Source organism: Tupaia chinensis, unplaced genomic scaffold, assembly GCF_000334495.1.
Source record: "Tupaia chinensis unplaced genomic scaffold, TupChi_1.0 Scaffold000022_1, whole genome shotgun sequence".
Taxonomy (NCBI): Eukaryota; Metazoa; Chordata; class Mammalia; order Scandentia; family Tupaiidae; genus Tupaia; species Tupaia belangeri.
In genome coordinates, this window is record NW_006159452.1 from 353860 (window position 1) to 362940 (window position 9081).

Here is a 9081-nt window from a genome sequence, read left to right on the forward strand (position 1 = left end):
GCCATATTCTATATTGTTAGTGACTTTGGTCCTTGTGGTAGAACAACATAAATTTGTTTACTTATGGGCATCACTGGCATTTATTTTTAGAATCTCCTACTTATAACGTATTTATTGATATAAAATTGCTTCCTAAATGACTTTGCTACCTTTAGTACCTGATTTCTTATATTCTGTTTGCAGGGTTGGGAACTGCTCCTATAAAATCATTCCTCTGCCTTAACCTTTAATATCTCTTCATTGCTTACAGAATAAAATACAATTTCCTCAGCCTGTCATTCAAGGACTTCCACAATTTAAACTTAACGTATGTTCCTAGTTTTTTGGTTTTTAATTTAAACAGTCTTACTGTGTTATGATCCTTCTTCCTCAGCCTCTCAAGCAACAGGGACTATGGGTGCAGGCTACCACCCAGACTTTGTAGGTGGGCCTGTCATTGAACCTGGGCCGCTATGTGACCTTAGCCTGTGGAGTAGCAGCATCTCCATGTGGGCGCTGCTGCAGCTGGGCCTCTTCTCTGTTTTATCTCTAGCTCTCCCTCATACTTTAGGTTTGTGACATAAGTTATTTTTTGGCATTGCCTTGGGCATAGCGTGACTTCTCCAACTTGAGCTATTATCAGGCTGCTTTCTCTGTGCCTCCTGCATTATCTGCTTTTGGAAAGTCTACCTAAATTTCTTAGTCTCCAAAGTAAATGATACCACAGCACCACATATAATTACAACTAATTACTAAAAGGAAAAAAAAAAAAGGAAAATCATCTTTTCCTTCCAAATATATAAAATTTCAGCCTTATATTTAATAATAAAACCAGAGAGCTTCAAATTATAGCAATTTCAAGTGTCACATTTGGCCCAATTGAGCTTAGACAGTATAATAAAGATATCATACCGGTTTGAGCAAATTGCAGTTTTTATCTATTAACACCTTCCCAGCATGAAACCACCTCTTTGTGAAGACTATTAGCTCTCCTCCATAAGTGATTCAGGCTGTGGAAGATGAAATATTGCTGGGATTTTCAGTTTAAATAATAGAATAATAATAATAGTAATAATAATAATATCTGCATTATAGCCAAATGGACTAGAAACAACACAAAGAGCTGGAAACTTGCAGACCTGCAACTGTTAATGATGGTAAAAGAAAAAGAGAGAGGGAGAGAGACAGAGAGAGAGAGACACAGGGACAGACAGTGAGAGAGGAAAGTGAGAAATCACCCCCGGAGGGATGGCTACACCACAGTCCCTTCTCCTCCATTCTCTTCCTGGGATCTTTGGCATGCACGCACACGTGCCCAGCACAAGTTTCAAGCCGCTGGTCTGGGACTCAAACTGTGGTCATCTGTGTGGGAGTCCAGTGACATAACTGCTGCTATGCCATCTGCTGGCCCCAAATGCTTCTTATTATAGTTTTCCCAATTATGTTGAATGGAGATTTGGCAGCAGTCCTGCCATATTCTATATTGTTAGTGACTTTGGTCCTTGTGGTAGAACAACATAAATTTGTTTACTTATGGGCATCACTGGCATTTATTTTTAGAATCTCCTACTTATAACGTATTTATTGATATAAAATTGCTTCCTAAATGACTTTGCTACCTTTAGTACCTGATTTCTTATATTCTGTTTGCAGGGTTGGGAACTGCTCCTATAAAATCATTCCTCTGCCTTAACCTTTAATATCTCTTCATTGCTTACAGAATAAAATACAATTTCCTCAGCCTGTCATTCAAGGACTTCCACAATTTAAACTTAACGTATGTTCCTAGTTTTTTGGTTTTTAATTTAAACAGTCTTACTGTGTTATGATCCTTCTTCCTCAGCCTCTCAAGCAACAGGGACTATGGGTGCAGGCTACCACCCAGACTTTGTAGGTGGGCCTGTCATTGAACCTGGGCCGCTATGTGACCTTAGCCTGTGGAGTAGCAGCATCTCCATGTGGGCGCTGCTGCAGCTGGGCCTCTTCTCTGTTTTATCTCTAGCTCTCCCTCATACTTTAGGTTTGTGACATAAGTTATTTTTTGGCATTGCCTTGGGCATAGCGTGACTTCTCCAACTTGAGCTATTATCAGGCTGCTTTCTCTGTGCCTCCTGCATTATCTGCTTTTGGAAAGTCTACCTAAATTTCTTAGTCTCCAAAGTAAATGATACCACAGCACCACATATAATTACAACTAATTACTAAAAGGAAAAAAAAAAAAGGAAAATCATCTTTTCCTTCCAAATATATAAAATTTCAGCCTTATATTTAATAATAAAACCAGAGAGCTTCAAATTATAGCAATTTCAAGTGTCACATTTGGCCCAATTGAGCTTAGACAGTATAATAAAGATATCATACCGGTTTGAGCAAATTGCAGTTTTTATCTATTAACACCTTCCCAGCATGAAACCACCTCTTTGTGAAGACTATTAGCTCTCCTCCATAAGTGATTCAGGCTGTGGAAGATGAAATATTGCTGGGATTTTCAGTTTAAATAATAGAATAATAATAATAGTAATAATAATAATATCTGCATTATAGCCAAATGGACTAGAAACAACACAAAGAGCTGGAAACTTGCAGACCTGCAACTGTTAATGATGGTAAAGTCCTTCTCCTTCCCCCCTTCCCAGACACTAAGCGTGCAATCAAAGGCATCCAAAGGATAAAATGTTAGCATTAAACACTAATGTCTCTTAAAATATAAAACATTTCTTCCTACTTAGCTAATGCCATTTTAATACTTTTTAAATCCACATATCACCCCCTAGAGTCACTACCAAAGTATTTATTATACTGGTGGTGCAGTTCTTTGTGTGACATTCCTGCCACAGAACACTAAAGTGTGGTCCATGGGGTAGGGAGCAGATAGCAGACTTCATGTTATATCTCTTTCTTCTCTTAGATGTTCCTGGAGTCATATCTGCATTTTACAACATTGTTTAAGTGTAAAATGATATAATTTATGTATTAGACCAATAATATGAATATTGTCTAAGACACTGTTCTACAAAGCAGTTTAACAAAATAGAGTCACTATAGTAAAACAATGAAACAGTTCTTCCTATTTCCACATGAATTCCAGTCAGTTCAACAGCTGTCACAAGGCTAAGTTCACTATAGCATTTGATGGCTTCAATAGCCTATGCACCATCATTTGGAGAAGACCCTGGTTGCTTTGGTCACAGGAAGTATGCGACTTTGATTCTCAGAGCCTTAGAAATGTTCTTTAGGATCTGCAACTTCCTGGGGCCAGCAGATGGCATAGTGGTTACATCACTGGACTCCCACATGACTGACTGCAGTTCAAGTCCTGGACCTGGTGGCTTGCATGTGTGTACATGTCCAAGATCCTGGGAGGAGAGTGGAGAAGAGATTCTGGCATGGTTCCTCCCATTAGGGCATGATTTCTAACTTTCCCTCTCACTATTTCTATTTCTCACACCCATCCCTACTCATGAGTACATGCCCTAAGCAAAAACTTTTGGAGAAAAAAAAAATTACTACTTTCCCTCAGTAGTAGTTTACAGGTATAGATGAAAGTGTAGGAAAGTTCCAAATTTGCTTAAAACAAAAAAATTTTGTTCAGACAAACCATGGCAGACATCTCATAATATCGGCATATTTGTCTAGTCTTTCCAATAGAAAAAAATCAAGGGCATAGTTGAAGGAGGCAGTGACACAAAGAGATTGCTAAACTGCTCAGTATACTGTTAACCACCTGGGCATTGGGGAGAACACTTGAGAGAGGAGATGAAAAGATAGGGAGGCCTGGAAAACAGGATGGGGCCTGACGTTGGTGGTGACAGGTTGATAACAGTGAGGTTTGGTGAGGTTTCAATGTCTTTTTGTTTTCTTTCAACAGATAGGTCCCTTTCATTTGCTGTGGATAGAAGGGTAAAATATCAGTGGTCTGGGCTACAGTTTCAAGATGTGGGCCCATTGTGGGTTTGTGTTTACCTTTGGCCCATCAACTGTGGCTAGGGTATAATATTGACAGGATTTTCACAGACCTACTCTGTGTGATGGTGTCAATTTTAGACGAATGGAGTTCTGATCTAGATATATAGCTCAAAATATTTTGACCATAATTCTGTGTTTAGAATAATGACAAACACATAGAAATGATTAATACAAGTCCTTGCCTTTCAATATTTCCCCCCACCTTAGAAATACATATTACATATCAGAGATTACAATGAAATGAACAGGAACATTGTTATAACATTCTCTCTGTAGTTTTCAATTTAGCCTACATACAGTGCAACCTCCAATGGTCTCTGGGTCTAAAAGATAAGAAAGTCATAGAAGTTTCCTTCAGGGGATTGTATGAAACAAGCTCACAAGTAACTATAAACAGTAGACACAGTAGCAAAGAACTACAGGGGAGAAGGACATTTTATAGGAGTTTATCAGCAAAAAAAAATCATATCTGCTTGGGATCAATCAGAAAAGTCTTGATGAATGTGGTGACATTTGAACTATACCAAGAAAGATGGCTCACATGTAATAGAATAAAACCAAACAAAAAAATAAGACAGAAATAGAAACAGAGGAATCTAGGTGGAAGAAGTTGTGTAAATAAGGATGTGAACATGGAAAGCTATGGAATTTGAGCCTAATTTAATAAAGGCTATAGATTCACTAGATCATTGACTCTGTAATAAAATGTTGGGGAAGATTATTGGTTTGCAGGATTTGAAAAATTGTCCAGAGCCCTAGGTTTTGGATCTAAATATAATCTTAAGTTCTGAATGCATCTACTTGCCTTTATCTTGACCTAAACAAAAACATGACACCTCATGGAGGGAGGAGTTGCAGAATGTGTCAAAGAAAATCTGTTCTTGTTAGGCTTTTTCAGCCCCAGCTGGTTACTAAAGCAGTAAACAAGGACACAGACAATAACTGCCAATAGTACTCGACAGATAGGACATGTGATATTATTGATAAACAGTAACAGTTGATACCAGATGGCAGGGTTCCTGTGTAGTGTTGTCATTAAAAAAATTCCAAATAGCTTATTTTCACCTATGCTTTCTTGGAAGGAGACTTTTATCATGTTTTATTGAAATATCATTTTCATATCAACTAAATAGAATATACAAAGTAAAGACTCTTTAAAATGCTCTTTAAGTGAAATATAAAAGAAAAACATGGAATAGGCATTTAAGTCTCAGAACGTCAGGTAAATTCTTTCCCTGAAGGGGTTGAAGGTTGCCCTCAACCTCTCAGAGAAAACATGTATGTTGACATCTAGAGAATGTCAAGAGAGTCCTTCAGCTCAGGTCTGGGAAAATAAACTGTGTTTGATGAAAAGGAATCTTCTAGAAATTCTACTCAAATTGTTCTTTGGTTTAAAAAGTAAACCTCTCAAATTTTCTGAGAATGAAAAGGGTATAAAATCAAATACAAGGGTCTATGTTAAAAAAAAATAGACCACTTGGAGGGCTGGTTATGACACGGATAGAGATTCTTTGACTTGTTCAATGAAAGTGGGCAAAAGGATATTTCTGATTTGAAATTTGGCAAATTTGAAGATAATGTCTTTGTTGTTGTTGTTTTTGTTTACTTTTGTAAATTACCCCAAAGGGGGAAAATAGAAATGAATCCTCTATCTAGTCTGAAGCAAGAGATACTTAAAATTCTAGATTCTAAACTTGGAAGATGGGATCCTTGAGTTGGGATGTCAAGTAAGGTAGTGGGGAGCCAGGAAGGAGAGCTGTGCTGCAGACCTCAGAGCCCTTGGCAGCATGCCTCTGGTCCAAAGCCAGCATCTTCTGTTCATAATAAGTAAAGAGGCTAGACAGATTAGTAACTTCTTCCTATGTAACCGTAAGAAACTTGATCCTGTAAAAGAAAAACAAAGGGATTGCTTTTAAAGAGGGATGATAACCAAAGAGCAACTGGCAGTATATCTAAAAAATGATACCTTAAAACAAAAGAAAAAAGGATAGGAAAAAAAAAGTAAGATCATCAGAATACTGTTACCATAAAATAAATGATAATTGTTGATAACTGTGCAAATATAGTTCTATGAAGTTTTAAAAAATAATGAGGGTCAGCAGGTCATTTGGCACTGGATTCACACATGGCTGACTCTGGTTTGAGTCCTGGGACTAGTGGCTTGAAAAATCAGAGTGGGTGTGTGTGCACATGTGCCCAAAATCCTGAGAAGAAAATGGAGAAGAGGGAGAAGAAGGGATTGCAGCATAGCCATCCTCCATCAGGGGTGATTTCTAACTTTCCCTCTCTTTGGTGAGTGAATGTTCCCGATAGCCAAAAATTAAACAAAAAAAGTAATTAATGAAACATTTATCAATATAGAAATAACATGAGCTCAGGAAAGACATGATAGTAGAAGAGAGAATATGGAAGTTAAGAAAAAAGGCTCAGCCGCAGTAGTGCAAGTGGTAAGGTATTACTGTGGTAGACTGGGGCCACATCAGCGGCCCAGGCTCAGATCTCTGACTAGTCTGAAGAGGACAAGTGTGGAATTGTAGCACACACCTGTAATCTTAGCTAATTGGGAGGCTGAGGAAGGCGATCACGAAAACCAGAGCTGGACAAAATTACCCACCTCTCTGTCTCTCTCTTATCAAGAAAAATAAAGATATGAAAAATTAGCTATCATAAAAATTAAGTCAAAATTATTAGAATAAAGAAAAATTACTACTAAAAACATACTGATAAGTATGATAAACAATATTGAAAAGAGAACATACTACAAAGAAAATTTGGATGTGGTTCTAGGCAAAGGGAGTAAATGCATGCAGAATGGTGTCTCTAATAAGGCAACTGAAATTATAGAACAAACACAAGTTTTAACACATAATCATAGATTATATATCAGAGATTAAACTTTTAAGGTGAGTTTAACCCACAAATTAAAATTTTGTAGCATTCCCAAGAAAAATAGACATAAAACATCAATAAACTACAATATCACCCCACACTCCCCATGGAGTGTGTGTACTCTCTGAAGAGAGACAGAGAGAGAAGGAAAATGAGAAATCGCCTCCCAGGAAGATGGCCACATCACAATCCTGTCTCCTCCATTCTCTTTTTGAGATTTCAGGCACACACTCAGGTGCATGCAGCATGTTTTTCAGGCTGCCATAACCAGGACTCAAATTGTGGAGGCAACTATGTGGGATCTAGTACCTTAACCATCATACGATTTGCTGGCCCGGACATATTTTAAAGTAGTGGGATTCAAATAATTTTTGGAATATCCACACATAAAAACACAAGTTGCATAATAAGGAATATGTATCAGGTTAGCCTCAGACATCTTATCTGTAATGTTCAATGTTCAAATATAGTTTAGAAATGTCTACACAATATTGGAATAAAAGGACGACAACTCAGGACTTTTAATCATTCAGATGGTAGTTCAAATGTAAAAGTAATTGACAGACACTTAAATTGAATGAAGCTGGAGAATATTATTCCAAGTAGTCTTAAAAGCCAGCTGAATGTATGAATGTGTTCCCTTATTGCTACTTTAGTCAGCCAGTGACTGGGAACTGTTTTGTTTTCTTATGGAGGTTTTCTGATCGTTCCCTTATTAACTGTGTTTCCAGATTCTAAGTCCTATTATTTCCAAAACTGAATCCCTAGATATCTGCTTGCTGTCCTCTTAAAAATAACTTGCCTGGACAAGCAGATGGTGTAATGGTTAAATCACTGGACTCCCACATAGTCAACCTCAGTTTGAGTCCTGGATGTAGTGGCTTGAAACTCATGCTAGGCATGTATGCATGCATGCCTCAAATACCAAGAGGAGACTGGAGGAAAAGGGATTGTGGTAGGGCCATCCCCCTAGGAGGTGATTTCTCACTTTCTGTCTGTCTCTGTCTCTAGCGAACACATGCCCTGTAGCAAAAAAATCTCTCTTAAAAAGAAAAAAAAAATGAACCTACCATATTTTAGTTTATTTTATTAATTGTATGAACTCTTTTGTAAGGCCTTACTCTAATGATGATTATTCCTCCTGATCCTCATGAACTCACATTTGACTTTGATACCTAAGTGCAGATTCCCATTCATACATATCAATTCCCAGAATAAGCATCCATTCCCCTTGTTTCCACCCTTTCTCAGCCTCCCCCATCACTTCGTGGCCTGTGCCAGACGCAGTCCACATCTAAAACTTGCTTCCTCTGATTTCCAACACAGTGTCAGATAGCTATATTATAAATGTTTTACATTAAGGTGAAAAATAGATTACTCTGAAGCTTTATCTTTATATCTACAAGTATATTGATAATACTATTTCAAAGAAAAAAACCTAGCATTATTATATCCAAGGAAGTACCCAAACAGTATAGTTTCTCATAGATAAACCATGCAACATTAAATCATTGCATAAATTTCTCAGCATGACTAAAGCAGAATTTATGTGAGCTGGTGAATAAACATTTGCTAATCTTTTAAGTTGGTTTTATGAGGGCATTTCAAAGGTTGTTGGACCCACAAATGTATCTGTCAGGAAGTGAGCCACAGTCTATGCCATTGCTCTATTTACTTTAGAATAGAAGTGGCATTATGACTCAGAACATGAAGCTGAGACTGAGTGAAGAAGGGTAGGAATAAAATCTGCAGCAGTGAAGACAGATGTGATTGAGGTAGCACTGAAATGAGAGCTTCAGAAGGAATCCAAGTGAAATATAAATGAATATGTATAAAAAGACATGTAAGAATGGGTTCCAACATAACGTTATACAGTAATTGCAAATGAAGAAATATTCTTTAGTACTTGGATATTCAAGTGAAGTTAAACTTAGGGTGTACTGTGACAAAAGTAAAAGGTTAAAGAGTGATGATTTAATAAACAAAAGAGTTTTTCTTATATGCAGAAAAACAGCTAAAACTGACATTGATCAAGGAAAGGGAAGAGGACATTTAGGAGGGAATAAGTTATAAATACTGTCATAAATGTCTGTAAAATATTACCTTAAAAATATGTTGATCACTATGATAGCATACAATGAAAATACTACTTCTAGATAATGGGTCTGACTAACTAATTTATAAGAAAGAAAAGGGAGATATCTCTAAGTCTTATTTTATATGAAGAATTTTTAACTTATATCTAGG

The 9081-nt window shown here is 37.1% G+C and overlaps 1 pseudogene; it reads left to right on the forward strand.

Moving 5' to 3' along the window:
- Positions 1-393: 393 nt before the first annotated feature.
- LOC102476241 (ataxin-3-like) overlaps positions 394-9081 on the forward strand; it is a 173648-nt pseudogene continuing 164960 nt past the window's right edge.